General features: G+C 38.4%; 1 protein-coding gene across 4 annotated transcripts in view; it reads left to right on the top strand.

Moving 5' to 3' along the window:
• Positions 1 to 19,014, top strand: part of Rabgap1 (RAB GTPase activating protein 1) — a 183,369-nt gene that overhangs the window by 2,683 nt on the left and 161,672 nt on the right. Inside the window, exon 1 of one of the 4 annotated variants that reach the window (XM_004849414.4) lies at positions 7,196 to 7,293. The exons of 1 other annotated variant lie outside the window; for it this stretch is intronic. The gene's annotated coding sequence lies outside the window, so the exon portion shown is untranslated. Of the gene's footprint in view, positions 1 to 7,195; positions 7,303 to 19,014 lie in introns of those variants that run through there. 2 more of the 4 variants (XM_021262111.2, XM_013073653.3) reach the window with 2 other exon arrangements.

Below are 19,014 nucleotides of genomic sequence, written 5' to 3'. Positions count from 1 at the left end.
GGTGCTGGGGCATGAACCCAGGGTCCTGCCACTGGCTAGGGCAAGTGCTATACCACTGAGCTATGCCCCAGCCCTGGAATGGCTTATTTCATCCTTTCACTTTCAATATATTTGTGTCTTTGGATCTAAAATGAGTCTTGTAGAAAGCATATCGTTGAACCATGTTTTAAAACTTACCTAGGGCCGGGAATTTAGCTCGGTGGTTTCGCTGGCTGCTGCGCAAGCGCAAGGACCCGAGTTCGATCCCCGGTACCAAAAAAAAAAAAAAATAAATAAATCTTACCTGTCCATCTTTTGTCTTTTTATTGGAGAGTTTAAGCCCTTTACATTTAAAATAGTTAATTGGGTCCGGGGATTTACCTCAGTGATTCTGCCGCCTGCCTTTGCAAGCGAAAGGTCCCGAGTTCCATCCCCGGTACCAAAAAAAAAAAATAATAATAATAAAATAAAATAGTTAAGTAAGCCGAGGATTTATCATAGTGGCACAACGCCTGTCTGCCGGTACTGAAAAAAAAAAACTGGCATTGATTTAGTACTGGGGATCGAACTCAGAACCTTGTGCTTGCCAGGCAGGCATGGCACCAGTGAGCCACATCCCTGGGCCCCCAGTACTAAATAAATAAATGAATAAATAAAATAGTTAATTATATCTCATTATATCTGATAATTATGTCATACTGTGTCTGTCATTTTATTTCTGTTCTGTATGCCTTACAATTTTTTAAAATTCTCATTTCCTCCAATCTTGATGCCTTTTGTTTAGTTCATTTTTAAAAAATCATGTTTTGGTTCTCTGCTATTTCTTTTTGTATATATTTTATAGATATTTTCTTTATTGATGACAATGGGATTTAATATCTGTTAGTCCATTTTCTGTGGCTAATAACACAATACCACAGAGTGGGTACATTATAAAGAAAAGAGGTTTATTTTGGCTCAAGGATTGGCTAATCTTGCTGTTACGAGTCCCACAATAGCACAGAGCATCATATGGCAAGAGACAGGATATAAGCATGTGTACCTTCTCTAGTCTGTCCCTCTTATAAAACCTCCAGTATTCAATCATGGGGGCTCCTCTCTGATGATCTTATCCAAAGGCCCTACCTCTCAAGACCATAATTGGATTAACTACCCGCTAAATAGCTCATAATAAAGACTAAAATCTATGAATTTAATAGTTTAATTTGATTTAATACCAGTTTAACTTCAATAGCATATACATCTCTACTTTCCTATTAATTGATGATACTTGATGTAATTCATACATTATGTGTCCATTAACATAACTTATGTTTTTACACATTTGACTTATTTTTTTTAATTTGTTTTTTGAAACAGGGTCTAACTTTGTAGATCAGACTGGCCCTGAACTCACTCTGTAGCCCAGGCTGGCCTCCAACTCAAAGTGATCCTCTTGCTTCTGCTTCCCAAGTGCTGGGATTACAGGCATGCGCCACCATGCCTGGCTACACATTTAACTTTTAAATCATTAGAAAATAAAAAGTAAAGTTGTAAATTAGGATAATACTTGCTTTTGTAATTCTCAATGTATTTGTCTTTGCTAGATATTTTTATTTATATGGCTTTGAGTTACTGTTGAGTGCCCTTCACTTCAACCTGGTTTCCTTTTTTTTTTTGGCACTGGGGATCGAACTCCGGAACTTGCGCTTTCAAGGCAGGTAGTGGAACCACTGAGCTAAATCCCCAGCCCTGGATTCTCTTTATCATTTCTTTTTTTTTTTTTTGGTATTGGGGATTGAACTCAGGATCTTGCACTTGTCAAGGTAGGCATGGGCACCACTGAGCTAAATCCCCAACCCCACCCTTTATCGTTTCTTGAAAGACAGGTTTAGTGATAATGAACTTTTCAGCTTTTATCAGAGAATATTTTAATTTCACACACACCTCTCTCCTCATGCTGGGCACAAACCTGTGTCCTTGTACATGCTCTACCACTGAGACACATCTCTAGCCCTCTCTTTTTTTTTTTTTTTTTTTTTTTTGCTGTACCAGGGATCGAACTCAGGACCTTGCGCTTGCAAGGCAGGTGTGGTGCCACTGAGCTAAATCCCTGGCCCCCGGCCCTCTCATTTTTAAAGGACACTTTTGCCAGATACAGGATTTTCCACTGACAATTTTTTTTTCTTTCAGCACTTTGAATACAGTAACTTACTGCCTTCTTGGTCTCCATGGTTTCAGATGAAAAACTGTTGAAAATCTTATTGACAATCTTTTCTATGTGATAAGTTGCTTCTTTCTTCCTGATGTATGTCAAGATTTTTTTTTTGACTTGTGACAGTTTGACTATAATATGTTTGATGTAGCTCTGAGTATTTCTTACTAGGAGTTTATAGAACTTCTTGAATTTATAGATTATGTGGTTCATAAAATTTGGGCTGTTTCTGACTTTCATTCCTCAAATAGTCTTTCTTCCCTTTCTTTCTCTTCTTTGGAACTCCCGCAGTTCAATTGTTTGTCCTCTTGATAGTGTTTTACAGATCCCTCTTAGGATGTTTTTTCTTCCTTCTTTTTGCTCCTCAGATGAAGAAGAAAGCATAAGGAACCTATCCACCTAGACAACTTTGTACTGACACAAACTCACTGAAGTAACTATTTTAGAACCCTGGAGTCTCTTTTTTTCAGTGCTAGGATTGAACCCAGGGCCTTGTGCATGCTAAACTACATCCCTGGCCCTGATTTTTTTTTTTTTTTTGAACAAAAGTTTTATTGAAGGATTGTTGGTCTAAGGACTCAGGGCATGCTGCTAGCTTTCTGGGGCTAAGGGAGCACTATTACTGTACCTATCCTTCCTGCAAATAGTCATCAATCATTTAGTCTCCGAGTTGACTTGTATTTGAGAAGCTGTTTGGGGCTGCCGGACAGCTTTTGGAGTGCTGCCCTGGCTTTGTCAGGGATGTGCTGGTCATACCTCCAAAAGTGTCAGATGCAGGGGTAACCATGCATGGGGAATGTCTTTGGCCTTACCTCTTGGTCTTCAGTGAACTCTGGAGGCTATTTGAATACTTTCATCTTTTAGAGAGCTTGGCTGATAAATCAAAGTTCATTTGAATCAAGATCATTCTTTAATATGCTAGTAGCTATCGACTCCTGTTCCCTAAATAGGCAGCCATGTCCATATTCCTGGTATGGCTTGACAGAGCCAGGATGAGCATTAAGAACTTTGTCTTCCTAATACTGGTGTTATGAATCCTGATTGCTTCTTTGATCACTAAAGTCTAGGTAGAGGGTATCTGCTATTAATTTCTTTCTTTTCTTTGTCTTTTTTTTTTTGACAAGGTCTTATAGCCCCAAACTTGTGATCCTTTTGCCTCAGCCTCCAGAGTGCTGGGAGTTACAGGCCTGTAACCTAGCCTGACTGCTGTTAATTTCTGACCCAGCTTGCAGGGGTTTTAAAAGAGTAGTGTCTGTTATTTGTGTGTTCATTTCCCTATTACCTCATTTGGAAACCATCATATATTTAAGGATTAGGATATTCAAAAGCCACCACTTACTTATATAGGGGAAAGTTACTGTGTATAATTAGGGAAGGATGCAGGCTCAGAAAAGACCTAAGAAGACATTAAGCTTTTACCTTAGGCTGGTCCCGATCCCTATTACAGAAAGAATTTTTTAAAAATCAGTTGAACAAAAAGCAAACTCTGGGGGGAAAAGGAGCCTCTGATTTCAACTCACTACATTGTAAGATTCAAATGTTTAATCACGAGGCATACTGACAAACAGGAAAATATGGCCTATTCTGAAGAATAAAACAAATCAACAGAAACTGTCCCTGAGGAAGCCCAGATGTCTAAATTAATGGCAAAGATTTTAAAATAACTTTTTTTGCTTTATTTTTGCTTTTTGGGGGCTGGTAATTTGAATCTAGGGCTTTGTGTTTGGTAGGCAACCACTCTACAGTAGAATTACACCCTCAGCCCCAAAACTGTTTTGAAATTGCTCAGCGATCTAAAGGAAGACATAAAAAAAGTCAATACAACAATGTAAAAACAAAATGAGAATATTATTAAAAAGCAATTATTATAAAAGAACCAAAATGAAATTCTAGAGTTGAAAAGCATAATAACAGAAATGAAAAATTTGTTCAAATCAGATTTGAGCAAGAAGACAAAAGTGTCAGTGATCCTGACAATGTTTTCCTTTAAATACCTCTTGAACTCTGTTCTTTTTATTTCCTGTCTACTTTCTTGGTTAAAATTTAACTGACCTGGGCTGGGGATTTAGCTCAGTGGTGCCACCACCTGCCTCCCAAGCACAGTGTCCCAAGTTTGATCCCTGGTACCAAAACAAAACAAAAAAATTTCCTGACCACAGGTAGCCTCCAAACTGTTAGGTCTGTCTCCTGTTTTGCCTGCTCTAGTCTTACCAGAGTGATGTTTTTAAAAATCCAAATCTGGTAGTTATTGTTATTGACCTTAAAAATATCAAAAGGCACTGATATGTCCCTAGGTTGAACATCAGTTTCCTTATTTTAGCATTCAAGATTCTTCCCATTCTGGCTCTTACCTACCACATTGCTTTATCTCACTGCAAACCCAGTGTTCCACTGTGTATTAGTTACTTTTCTCTCATTTCCGAGACAAAATACTTGACATCCAAAGTTAAAGGGGAAGAGGTTTATTTGGCTTACAGTTCGTAGAGGTTTCAGTCCGTAATCAGCCAGCTCCAAGGCAGGGAAAGGAAACAGGTATCACAAAGGAAAAACAACATGGCACACACGAGGTAGCAAAGGTAACAAGAGACCTTCGATGCGTCTTTCTGCCTCTTTTATCCCATCCAGACTACTGGGATTAGGGCGGTGCTAAACGACTCACTCATGTGTAGTGGTTTAGTAATCACACACCCTTAATCCCAGCATCACACATTCCAGATTCAGCTACCTCTGACTGAAAGACGCTTTGGGGGAACATCCAGAACCAAACCATAACACACTGTAACCGTATGTTCTAAAGTACAAAGCCACATGCTGAAAAAAAATTGATTATACTTGAAAAGCAAATTTAATTTTCTGTGAATGGGATATTATATATTATATTACTAGTAGATACTGAAATAGTCTGTTTTGAAAGTGGACTCTAATAAAAATAGCATGACTAATACAGTGGTCAACATCACCACTGCTCTAGTAAGTACAATACATAATATTGTATAGTACATAATATGTATTATATCTAATAGAAAATATGAAATATAACAGAATCATATACCATGTGATATATGGTTCAAATGTTTAATTTTAATCCATTGAGTATTTACATACAGCTTCTAGTCTGCAGGCTTAGAAAAACATACTCAATTACTTCTTGAGTAAGCAACCGTTCAAATCCAGGAATTTGTACTTCAGTTACCTTGATTTTTTATTTTTGCAGTGAGTCAGTGTCTCAACTGTTTTCTTAAGTGCCATATTTTAAAAGACTTATGAGACATAACCAGATGCAATGTTTGGCCCTAGATTGCATACTGTTTGGGGAATGCTAGTGCTAGAGAAATATAATTTATTTAATGTAATTATTTGATTGTAGTCATAGTACATGAGGGAAAAATTTGCTTAAGTTGTATTACTAACTCAGGAATGCCATCTGTAAAAAAATATTTTAGATGAACAAAATTTGAATGGGATCTAGGAATTAGATGAGAGGGAAATTTCCTAAAGTAAGGTAGATATTGTTGAACAAAAAATACCAGTTTACTAAGCTATGTGATCTCATCTTGAAAAAGATTCATACACAAAAGATGTACATTTGCGCAAGCGCAAGGACCCGAGTTCGATCCATGGCACCAAAAAAAAAAAAAAGATGTACACTGAAATATTAACATTGATGATGGGAATGTGATGTTCCTATTTTCTACTTTTCTCTAAGCCATATTGTACTGATATAATAAAATTTTATTTAAGAAAACATGTTAAAAGGCAATATATACTGTACACATATGAAGCATGAAAGTTGGTCATCACAATATTAGGCATTGTTTTTCAGGGTGTCAGGAGTTCAGGAGATACTTTCTTCCTAATACTATTTGAATACCTTAAAATGAGTATGTAATGTATTACAATATCTGTATAAGGAGAAAATTAAACTATTTTCCTGCAGGGGTGCGGCCACGTCTATTGTAATAGACAGGTCACAAAGAGGGAATGTAACAAAGCACAGCTGGTTTTTTTTAAATTGCTTTTTCTCTGGTTGATTCCGATGCAGTATTCGCTGAAAAGTTCTGCAAATGACTCACTAGGAAAAGAGGATATCTCGTTTGAATAACGTATACAAGAAGTTGTAGAATTATTTTATACATTTATAAACTTGTGTAGCACCTTTCATAATCATTGCTTTGTTCTCAGCTACATTGTAAATTCATTCGGGAACAGGACTTTAAACTTCATTATATTACTGCTGCTCTGTATTTCACCTTTGAATGCTTTCAAAATAAAATTCCTCACTTCGAGTCCACGGCCTGAGACAACCTTGTTCCTTCCTGTTCTCATCTGTCCCTGAAATACAAAGCAGCTGTGTGTACCAGTGTTCCTTGTACTCGGGAGTCATTAGTTTTTGTTTTTGTTGTTGTTTTTTGGTACCGGGGATCGAACTCGGGACCTTGCGCTTGCGAGGCAGGCGCCGGAACCACTGAGCTAAATCTCCGGCCCGGGAGTCATTAGTTTTAACTCCCAGCTTGGATTCAGCACAAAAGCTGCACTTGTCTATCATACCATCTTCACAGGTTTGTGATATACCCGAAATGAGATGCCCTATCTTATAGCCCCTAGCCTACTGGCAGTAATGGAAAGGTATGTGAGTTAGTCGCATTAAGTACTGCCTTTCAAAGAGGACTTGCACGGGAAAGGTGGACAGAAGATTCCTCACTCTGGCACCAGTATTCCCTCTTAGGTTCCGTAGATGTACTCAGCTCGCTCCTGCGGTCATCAGTTCTGCTCTCAGTTGGTGCTGCTGTCAGGGTGGCTGCCTGTCCAAACTCGAACGTTCACTGACACAGCCCAGGTGCAGCCCCACATCGGGCATCCTCTGCGCAGGCGCAGGTCCGGAAGCGTCTAGAGCCTAGGTGGGGCTCGGAGGAAAGGAAGCCCCTCCTCGCTGTCTGGTTGTAGGGCCAGTGGGGGCGCTTGTCTTCACCGCGGACCTATGAGATGCTGCAGGAGGTGGGGCGGAGGGCGGAAGGAGTAGCTTCACGTGAGTGGGGGGCGGAGGCGGGCGCAGGGCGCTGGGGAGGCCCTGGCAGCGGATCCTCCGGGGCGGCTTGCTGCTGGCGGTGGAGGAGGAGACGGTGGGTCGGGTAGGGCCGCGTTTTCTCTTCTCCTCCCACTCTCCTGTCCACCAACCCCAGGGCGGTTTCTTGTTTGCGCCTGTGGGATGCCGAGCTGTGTTCTCGCCGGCGGGGGTGGGCCGGGGTCGGCCCTTAGGTCCCTCGACGGGCTGAGTTGTGAGAGACCTGATTGGGGGTGGGGGAGCCCTGACCGAGGGGTCGAGGGCGCATGCGCTGGCAAGAACGCTCCCGGAGCCCCTGCCCAACCGGTTCCCCCTGTCTGGGTGGGTGTGTGTCTTCTGAGTCCTGTGTTGGCTGCTTTCCCTCCGGTCCCCAGGAAAGCCGGTTTGTTTTTGGACTTTAGCGTTTTGGTCTTGGTCCTAAAAGGGAATCTAACCGCTCCCTCCGCCTCAGTTTCTCCCCTTGCCAAGTAGGCCTGTGTTTGTGGCTTGAATTGGCTTAGGCCTCAGACCAAGTTCTTGGGCTGCGCCTGATTTGCAAGACTTGCTCTCTTGCAATGTCGCTGTGCTTTAAGTTGGTTTTCCTGTCCCCTTTTCTGCTCCTGCAGTTAAAGTGTCCCTGACATCCCACTCTACTCTAGTAATTGCTCGTCCTTTGATTATCAACACCTTCATAGTTTTTTAGGTCTTCAGCCAAAGACTGGCCCCAGACTTCAGTAGTTCGCTGTCTATTGCCTGGTAGAACTTGGTCCATAGGCTTCTTTGGTCCAAATGGCTTCTTTTACAAGTACCTGCATACCTATGGTTACTGTGGGGTACGTTTTAATTTATCTTGGAAGTGCATGCCCTAGAAAATCATGCTCGTAGTTTCCCCTTGCTGGTCTCTGCTGCTTTAAAATCACTTTCCCACTTGCATTGAAAATTTTTTGGCTTTTGTATTTTTATCTGGGGGTTCGGTTATCAGGGACTGGGTTTCAAACTGATTTGATATTTTTATTTAGATAAACGCCTGTGTTTATATTCGTGCAACTGGAAACTAAGGAATGTGGGGTTCCAGCTTTGTTTGTGTAGGCAGAAAAGAAAAACAATGGGGGATGAATGAAGCTGTCACATTAAACTGATGTTTGAAAAGTAGTTGAGAAAAATGCTCAGGTGCCCCAGAACTGCACATCTAACTTTTTAAAAATGAAGGACCTGTTTAAAGTTGGATCATAGTGAAAATATGTACATGTTTACAGAAACTGAAAATGAACAGGGGAGAGAGTTCTTTATGATTTTCCTTTGAAGATCTCAATTTGTGTTAATAAAATTTGAATCTATGATTTTTATTTACTGGTGATACTTAAAGTTCACACGGAGCTTTAATACAAAATATTAATCTAATTGCAGTATGCCTTACTCAGTGGCACATGCCTATAATAATCGCAGCTACCTGGGAGGCTGAGGCAGGAGAATCATAAGTTCAAGGCCAGTCTGGGCAACTTAGCAAGATCTTGTGTCAAAATAAGAAAAATTTAAAAGGACTAGCTAGGGATGTAACTCAGTGGTGGAACATTTGTCTAGAATGTGCAGGATCCTGGGTTCAATCACCAATACTGTGAAAAAAAAAAGTGCAATTTTGTATGCTAGTGTACACTTCCTTTTCATTATTTCGGGTTTATTGTTCAGTTTCCAGTTAACTCCCTGACCACCTTAGTTGTGTGTGTGTGTGTGTGTGTGTGTGTGAGAGAGAGAGAGAGAGTGTGTGTCTGGAAAATTAACCTGTTAGCTGTATGCGTTTTGGCATGTTTTTCATACTATCTTGTTAGTTTACAAAGGATTAACATTATTGCAGAACTCCTGTTTCCTCTCTTCTGCATATTGAAAAGAAGTGTATTATGTGCACTATCTGTGTTATCTATATGAGGGCTCATGATTTTCCACATAATGTACTTGAACTTTACAGCCCAGATTCTTTTAGAAGAATCATTGTCTTTTATTGGGTAAATTTCCAGCTAAAGAAAGGCCTACTTTGAAAGTAATCATTTCCCAGTAATTGTTTTAACAAGTGACCGGCATAGAAAATAATTAGTAAATTAGTGTTGTATTGAGTATCTTTATAAAAACACTGGTGTGTTAAGGTTCTGACATAGCCCATAATTATCTTTGTAGTTTTCAAAATTAACAGGTATCATTAGATTTCTCAAGAATGTGGAATAAATACAACCCTCTTAAACCTTTCTTGGAGATAGAACTCAAATATTTTAGTTTTTTTTTTTTTTTTTTGCTACCCGGGATCGAACTCGGTCCTTGGCGCTTGCACAGCAGGCAACAAAACCACTGAGCTAAATCCCCGGCCCGAACTCAAATATTTTAAAAGTTCTGATTTAACCAACGTATGTAAAGCAGAGTTGAGCATGACATTTTGGTGCTTTGTTTTTACTGGTTTCCTTAGTTAGATCCAGAAGACAGAAAATTCCAAGGCCAAGGAATTGATGCTTATTGGTATACCTAGAAAACAAAAGCAAACACTACAATACCTTGAAAACTATTTCTTTTGCTTTCTCTTTCTTTCTCCCTCCCTTCCTCCCTCCCTCCCTCCCTCTCTCCCTCCCTCCCTCTCTCCCTTCCTTTATCATAAATTAGTTACCTGGTCATCATTCTCCTTCTTTACCCTTCTCCTGGAACTGTTTTTTCTTTAGAAGATTTATAAGCCAAAACAGTATTGGAGAGACATTTAAACTTACACTGTAACCACTCTTGTTGATGCTGACAGCCTCCTTCATGTGCAAAGACTCACCAAATATGGAAGTTTGCAGGCATGAACATGTTAGTTTATAGAATTTGGCCCAGTAATTTCCTTCTCTTTGCAGGTCATGCCTAATAATGTGAGATAGTCATCAATGGTAAATTTTGGGGACCCAGGAATGTAGCTCAGTGGAACTGCGCCTGCTTGGCAAGCACAAGGTCTCGAGTTTGATCCTCAGTACTGGGAAGAAAAAAAAATTAACAAAAAAAGAATTTTTTGAAGATTATTCCTTTACTCAGTAGAGCTTTATAATGCCTGATTTTCCCACCCAGATCCCTTTTTCTGATCACTAGTAAATGAAGCCTTAAACCTATCTTTAAGTTCATGCTTGACATTAAATAGTATGTATTACTTTGGCTCTAAAGCATGAGAAACAAATCTTAATTGCATGGCCGTACTGCTAAATTTCGGGTTTGTATCTCTTGAGAGTTAATGCATAGGTGATGCGTACTGCATTTCCAGTGAAGATTATATGAAGATTATATCAACACTTATGTTATAAACCACCAGTCTTTCTAGCAATATTTTTTTAAAAATTCATTTTCATTGGTACACTTTAGGTATACAATTCGTTTACATTTATCATTGGGTGTTTGTACCTGTACATGATATATCTTGGTTCTTATTTTGTTCCCCATTACCTGTGCGTCCTTCACCCCCTCCACCCTTCCCTATTTACATAGATTTCATTTCCATTTTTTTTTCTTTTCTCATAGTTTTTCCATTCCCTCTTTTCCTTTCCCCTTCCCCTCCCTTCACTCCTTTGTCTTTGGACCTTTTTTTCCTGTTTCAAATTATCAATTATTCATTTTAATCATTTTAACTCTTGTTTAAATTGTCAGTTTCTGCAATACTTTTTTTTGGTACCAGGGATCGAACTTGGGACCTTGCGCTTGTGAGGCAGGTGCCGGAACCACTGAGCTAGATCCCCAGCCCGATCTTTGAAATTTTTGCAGAAGTACATGGTTATTTTCTTATTGTAGTTGCCTGTTGAATTCTCTGAACTCTGATTTCTGTCTAACCTCAAAAGCTAATACAGTAGCTAGCAGGGTGGTGATGCAGGCTTGTAATGCCAGCACTGGGAGACTGAGGCAGAAGCATCAAAAGTTCAAGGTGTGCCATGCCTGCCTGGCAAGTGCAAGATCCTGAGTTCAATCCCTGGTACCACAAAAAAAAAAAAAAAAAAGTTCAAGGTCTGCCTGGGCAACTTATTGAAACCCTATCTCAAAAAAAAAATAATAATAATAATAATAATTTTTTTAAAGGAGTAGGGATGTAGCACAGTGTGAAGGCCCTGGGTTCAGTCTCCAGTACCAACAAAAAAAGAAAAAAGTGAAAAAACCTAATATTTACATTAAAAATTGCCCTCCAGCTGAAACTCCTATTTTTAATTGTAAGAAAAGATCTTTTCAGATAGGTTTAAAACATCTGTTGAACTTAATTACATATTTGTAAATTTTATTTCTTACACTGTACCTATTACAATGGTGTGAATGAAGGACTCAGTAAAATGCTTAGGGACTGCTCACCTATTTGACATCTGTATTAAATGTTATTTATTGTGTCACTGTGGATCAGGACTTTCTCACATCAGAAGGTGCAGAAAATTTGTGTGTCCTCTGCTAAACATTTTTGGTTTGGTCATGCACATTGCCCTGAAAAGTCAGAAGTCACAGAAAAGAGAAACCGTATTTACAGGTTCTGGTCATGTATTGAATGACTTGCTTGTTTGGCATTAAATTCACATAAAGAGGAGTGGATATGCAAATACTTCAGATCTAAGTACAGACAAGCGGATATTCTAAGTGGAATAGATTCATTTCATTAACTGTAGATGAGAAGGAACTATTTTGACTAATTTCGTAAAAGAAGGAAAAGTATTTGGAAAATTCTTTATTGCTTAAAAGTAATACTTTTAAATGCTAGTATAAATTATATGGTGCCTGATAAATCTGTTCAGAAAAAGTAAAGGATTTTGAAAAATATATCTATGCTAGCTAAATCAGAAATGTAATCTGACCTTGTGAATGAGTAGTGCATCAATGATAAGCTAATTTTCCCTGTGTTCCCAGGGGTAGTTTCTATTGTGGAAATGGCATCCGAATAACAATTTAAATGTTTAATTTTAGAGATAATTATGTTGACATGGCATAAAGCCAGCATACCTAGTGTTCTGGAAAAAAAATCAAAGTGCTATTTCCTGAAATAACCATAGGAACATGGAAAAGCTATGTATGTATTCATTTCATGTCAACATTATTTTACTCAAATAATCAGTTTAGTATTAAAAGAATTGCTTTAAGTGCATTTCATCCCCTCTTACCTCTTGTACCTTTTATTAGAGGTATCAAAGTATAGTGAAGAGAGTGTCAGTTTCAGAATCAGAAAGGCCTACACATCCCAAAGTTTTGTACTTATTTAATAAATGACTTAAACTACTTAATAACTCTGAGATTCAGTCTCTTCATTTATAAAAAAATTGAGCTACTTATACTTCATGGAATTGTACTGGAAAACACCTGATAATTTCCCCCCATTCCTATATACTCATATTTACAAAAGAACGCAAAGGGTTCAATCCCCTTATTTTACACAACTAAAGTCACAACACTGCCTAAGTTTAAAAAAAAGGAAAAGAAAAGAACCCAGGAATTTAACTTCTAGTCTATTTTTTCACTATTATACTAGAATGTAAATGTAAAAATAAATCCTACTGGCTCTCAAGGCTTTCCTCATGATAACCCACTCTGCTTTCTCCAGGGTGTACTTTTATCTTGCTTTTTCTTTTTTTACTTGGCCCAAGCTTGCTCTGGAGAGCCAGTTTCTCACGCTTCTCCTTTACTTTTTCAAGTAAACATTGCCACTGCAGATAAATAAATAAATCCTACTACGGTTTGATTACTTGTGAGAAATAACTGGGAACATTGGGTCTCACCTTTACTGTATTGATTTTGTAAATTTTATCCCAGAGATCCCATAAAACTACAATCAAGACTCTTAAAAACTTTTACCAAAGGATTGATGGATAAGCAAAATGTGGTATACATCTAATAGAATATTATTGAGCCTTAAAAAGGAAGATTTTTTTTTTTTTTTTTTTGGTCCCGGGGATTGAACTCAGGACCTTGCACTTGTGAGGCAGGCACCAGAACCACTGAGCTAAATCCCCAGCCCAAAGGAAGGAAATTTTAACATGCTACAACATGGATAAGTCTTGGAGACATTATAGAAAAAAATAAGGCAATTACAAAGGACAAATATTCTGTAAATCTGTTTTATGAGGTATGTGGAGCAGTCATTCATAGAGCCATAAAATAGAATAGTGACTGCCAGGGGGAAATGGGGAGTTAGTGTTAATGGGTACGGTTTCAAATTGAGGACAGTGAAAACATTTTAGGGTTGGATGGTGGTGATGATTGCACAGCAGTGTGAATATACTTAATGCTGCACAATTATACACTTAAAAATGGCTATAGTAGGAAAGTTTATTTTATATATATTTGACCAGCAATGTGAAAAAAAAGTTTACAACATGTAAAACATTAAAAAAATCTTTTACTCTTGCCTTGTGAATTCCTATATTTCAATTCAGGTTATCTTTTTTAGTTTACTAACAATTGAACAAAAATTCAACTAATAGTTTAAAGAATAAATTGTCACAGGCATATTTTAAAATTTGTCAGAGTGTCTTAGATAAGCTAGTTTTTCTTGCTTTTAATTGCAAGTATGTAGCTAAATGTTTTTAAAGCTAAGCTGAAATTAATCAGAAGTCTTAAATTAATATGGTTCTCTTAGCTTAATAAAATAACTAAAAGAAATGGCCCCAAATTCAGACAGGCTGAAAGCCAAGACATGTCTATTGTTTAGCAATTAGGAGTGGTGGAAAGGAATTTTATTTTTTTTAAAGATGGAACGGTTTTCCATTGAGTTTTGCTAAGTTTGTTCCACCCTTTTCAGGGATAAACTGTAAGCAATTCGTGTGAAAACCAATTCGGGGAAACAGTTTAGAGACAGAAAAAAACCTGAAACAAATATAGTAAGATTTTTATAGCTTCTTTGTATCCTGCTTAATTTAATTTTGTTGTTCGGGATCAAACCTAGGCCTCAAGAAAGCTGAGCACACTCTAGCACTCAGCTACGCCCATCCCTTGATTAATATGAAAACTTTTAAGACAGCATGTACATTGTATAAAGAAGTCCATAGGTTATATGCAAATATTATGCCCTTTTGGTATGGAGGGAAAGGTCCTGGAACCTATCCCCCACACTGCTTCTTCAGAGATGACTACTTTATCAGTGTGCTAGTACCATCTAAGTATCAGGAAGACAAATAACATACGCTGTGTTACATGCAGGTCACTAGGGATGTGGAAATGGATAATTAGAATGAAGAGACTCAAAAAAAGAACTACCCTTGGCTGTGCCTCACTGACTTCAATGAGACTCTCAACTATCCTGGCTGAAAACAGTTAAACACTGAGTCATATAACATACTTTTGGATTCCCTTTGAACCAAACACTCTTATCATCTCCCACCCAATTCCCAACATTTTGGTTGTTCAATCAGTGGGTAAATGAGTAAATTTTTTGGATTCTTAAGGGGGACATTTAAATCATCTTAGTAAATCTAAAAAGGAGATACTTATTAATTATTGAGTGCCAATTATATGTTCAGTGTGGTAATAAAAAAGTTTTATATGTGTTATTACTAATCTTCACACTAACCTTCCCAGATGGGTATTAACTTCATATGACAAACTGAGGTTTAGACAGGTTGAGTAATTTGCTGAAGTTCACAGAGAAACTTGTGGAACTTGGTCCAAAATTAGGTATCTAGGTGCCTCTGTCTTTTCTGGACTGTCTCTGTCCTCTTTGGTGTCCCTATCTCTTCCCATTCCAGTTGATCCTTATGCTGTGCCTAGATGTACCCTCTAAAATGCTGATCTGGTAAGATTACTGAAGGGCTGGAGATTTAGATCAGTGGTTTCGCCACCTGCTACACAAGTGCAAGGACCAGAGTTCAATCCCTGGTACCAAAAAAAAAAAAAAAAAGATTACTGAGCTACATCCCCAGCCCTAGCTATTACTGAGGATTGAACCCAGAGCCTTGTGCATGTTAGGCAAGAGCTTTTAACATTGTAGAAGGGGAAGAAGAAAGTTAAATACTTCATCGTATTGTTAGATTGTTGTTGGGGAAGAAAAAACAGGCTGAAAAAAAGACACATTTCTAAGGAAAAAACATGCAGAGGCTTAAAAGCATAACACTGAATGAAATATTGAGTGGATTGTTTGATAGAAGGAGATAAGACTAGAATGGTAGATTGTAGAATTTGAAAGACTAAATGTGAAGAATTTGGGTTTTCGTTTTCAGTCAGAGGAAATGAAGGGCAGAGAGGCCATGGAATACAGAATCATACCTAAGTTTTAGAAGTCATGTAACTATGGCACTCAGAGAATCACTCACTATGGAGAGTCTAGGACAGGAGAGTTTTGTTGTAATTAAACTGAAAGGGAATAAAGTATATGTCAGTTACATGAGAGATGGCAAAGAAGGGATAGATTGGATGTATGTTTCAAAACTAAAATCCAGAGCTGGGGATTTAGCTCAGTGGTTGTACCGCTTGCCCCGAAAGCCCAAGGACCCGAGTTTGATCCCCAGTACCAAAAAAACAAACAAAAAAACCCACCTAAAATCCATTAGAATTCCAAGGGAGAATAAGAAAAATCAAAATTTGGTTTGTTGTTGTTTTTGTTTGTTCTTGATGTTTGTCTTGGCTCTCTGATTGTTAATGATGAGGTGGAGAGGAAGAATGTGCTTGTATGATGCATGAAAGTCAGATGGTGTGGTGGATTTGGAACGCCCAGCTAAACTGAGTCATTGTGGTTCTGGCATGGAAAACGTACCTGAGGACTTTTGCCGACGGCATAAAAAGAGAACTGGAGAGGAAGATCATATGTTGTTGATTTTCTTGGAGAAGCTTGCCACAGCTGGTTTTCCTGATATGAATTTGGCTGTTCTCATCATCAGAGGAGCTTGGGTCCTCGCTGTCTCCGGGGTGGCTGCTGTTCTCTTCAGGCAAGCTCTGGTCTTCACTTTGAGCGTCACTTCCTAACTCCAGTGCAGATTCCTCAGCCTGATGGCACAGATCCTTCACCCCGCTGGTGCAGACTTTCTAGCTTCCATCATTGGTCTTTGGGCCTTCCCAGTGCAGATCCTGGAGGCAGACTTGCGTGAGACATTGCTGTGGGCTCTAGGCCTTCAGCTGGACTTGTGCAGGTCATTGCCATGAGATCCAAGCCCTTGGCTGGATTCTTCGGTTCTCTAGCGTGTGGACAGATCTCTTGCACTCCTCTGCATTTGACTTTTTTGGTAAATATTATAGAAAATATAAAAATCCTGTAAGTTATGTGTCCTGTTTTAAATCTATCCCCTTTCAAACCCTGACTGCACCAGATGATTTGGCTTTGGATGTGTGAAATTGGTTTTGAGCTGCCCATGGAATACAGTGAAGCAGAGCTTCGTCATATATTCTCCTAGCAATCTTTGTATACCTCTACTATAGTGAGTATTATAATGTTCACTAGTCATTTTCTGTTCCAGTGTAAGCCTGTCAGAAGTAAATAGTACCTTTTATTCCTCACCATGACACTATGCCTAGTGCCTGATAAATATCAGACACTTGATAGTGATAGAAAAGAAAGAAAACCTAACCGAAATACAGTGGTACCTCGGTTCATGAATGCTTTTGTTTGCAAACAGTTTGGTTCACAAACAGAAATCTTTGGCAGAATTTCCTTTTTGTTTGTAAACTCTGCATCGGGTGACAAACACAATCGTGGCCATCTTTCCCACACAAACACAAATGTGGCCATCTTCCAGAATGGTAAAACAAATGTTTGTGAACAGAGTTACCATTGTACTCAGGTGGAATTCAAGAGAAAAGATAGGCTAGAGTATTGTCAGTGTACAGTAGAAAGATAGAACTATGTTAGCTCATGAGATAGCCAAGTAAAAGAGTAACAAGGATAGAATTTCAATAATAAGCAGAAGGAAATGAACCTAAATGAGGACTAAGGAGAAGCAGTCAGGAGTGGAAAATCAAAACAAAGAGCTAAGAGTTTCAACATACAGAAATGGTCATTACTTTGATTTACTTAAGGTAGACTATGAGACACGAAAGAATTCTTTGGGTTTTGAAATTTTCTGTTCATCTTTTTTTTTTTATCTTTTTTTTTTGTAAAGGAGGTTCAGAGAGGGTTGGTGAAAAAGCAGAGAGTTAAGACTTTTGAGAGGTACTATTGCATGATGGAAGTCACATTGAAGTAGGTAGATGGAGGTTAGTACTACTCCTTCAAGAAGAGTGTCTCGCTGAGTATGTTGGCACACAGCTGTAAATCTGTAATCCCAGCCGGCTAAGGCAGGCCAGCCTGGACTGTATAATAAGTTCGAGACCAGCCTGCACTACAAAGTGAAACCTTGTCTTAAAAAACAGACAAAAAAGAGTGTCTCAAGAAAACCAAAGAAATAGAGGTAAAAGAATCTCTGGACTAGTGGCTGGGCACTAGCACTTTTTTTTTCTCTTCTCACATCATGATTCACACCTTTTTTGGCACCGGGAATCAAACTCGAGACCTTGTGAGTTGCCACTGAGCTAAATCCCTGGCCCTGTTCACACCCTTTTTAAAACTAGGTAGGTGGCCTGGTGTGGTTATGGCAACCATGTAATCCAGGCACTTGAGGCAGAAGGATCGCTGTGTGTTTGAGGCTGACCTGGGCAACATAGTGAGTTCAAGACCAGCCTGAACTACCCAGCGAGACCCTGTCTGAAAAAAAAAAAAAAAATCAAAACAAAACAAAAGCTAAGGTCACTTTTATGAGGTGGTTTTTGCCCCTAGTAATTGCACCTTACCAAATCCATGCCATTGCAGGTTCACTGTTACTGGTCAGAGTGATGTTAGTAACAACAAATAATAAAAATATCTAATAGTACTGTCCAAAAATTTTTCTCGTTTTTAAAATGTAAGCACTGATTATCTAGGAGCCAGCTTTTCATTTCAGTCTCCCATTAACTTAGTCTAAAAGAGATTGAGAATGAGTATAAATCTTCATTCAGCAAGACTGAGTTATATTTCTTTTGCTGTGTTCTTTAGAAAAGTGCATAACTGAACATCAGTTTTCACTTAATGGCACAGAGCAGTAAATTGGGGCAAAAACTTTATAAATAGTTTTGATATCACGAGACTAATTTTCAATCAGAATCATTCCTAGTGCTCTTCTATGTATAAGGATAAAAATAATGAAGGGTAAATGTAATTTTAAAATACACCATAATTGAACTTTTGGCTATGATCAGGAAGCTGCATAAATGAACAAAATTATTGTCATAAGTGGCTTTATTGAAAGAGCTATAGAGAAAGAAACTTTCTTTGACATAAACTCAACCAACATGGCCTTGCTAGCATGTTCTAAGGGTCTAGGCTTATCACATCCATAAAAGAGAGACAGGGCCCGGGATTTAGCTCAGTGGTTACGCAGCCTGTCTCACAAGCGTAAGGACCTGAGTTCGATCCCTGGTACCAAAATAAAAAAATCGTAGAAGAGAGACAAACTATGCATGCTTACCAAATACCAAAGTGTTCATTGTGGTAATGATCCCCACTCTTGTCAATTTTACAGATTTGTTAGGATGGTAAAATGAAATGTGTTCATTTTTTTTGTATTGTATATAAATAATACATTTTTATTCAAAGTATTCCTTTATTTAGATACAAATTATGAAATTAGGGGTGTATATATTTTGCCCTAGTAATGTATTTTCTAAATTGGATTACGTAAATCAGTTAATATCCATTAAATTGCTTTGAATTGGTAGTTTTTGAAGAGTTTTAATTGCTGGATATTTATAATGCTCAGTGCATATGTTAAATTTCATATTACAATAATTTTATGAGATTGATAGTTAACATTTTCTTTTATGGGAACTGAGGCTCAGC

This window comes from Heterocephalus glaber, unplaced genomic scaffold (genome assembly GCF_053883595.1).
Source record: "Heterocephalus glaber isolate CG9 unplaced genomic scaffold, H.glaber_assembly_v1.0 deba00001479, whole genome shotgun sequence".
NCBI lineage: Eukaryota > Metazoa > Chordata > Mammalia > Rodentia > Bathyergidae > Heterocephalus > Heterocephalus glaber.
The sequence above is the reverse complement of the archived record's forward strand: the minus strand, read 5'-3'. Positions and strand labels throughout refer to the sequence as shown.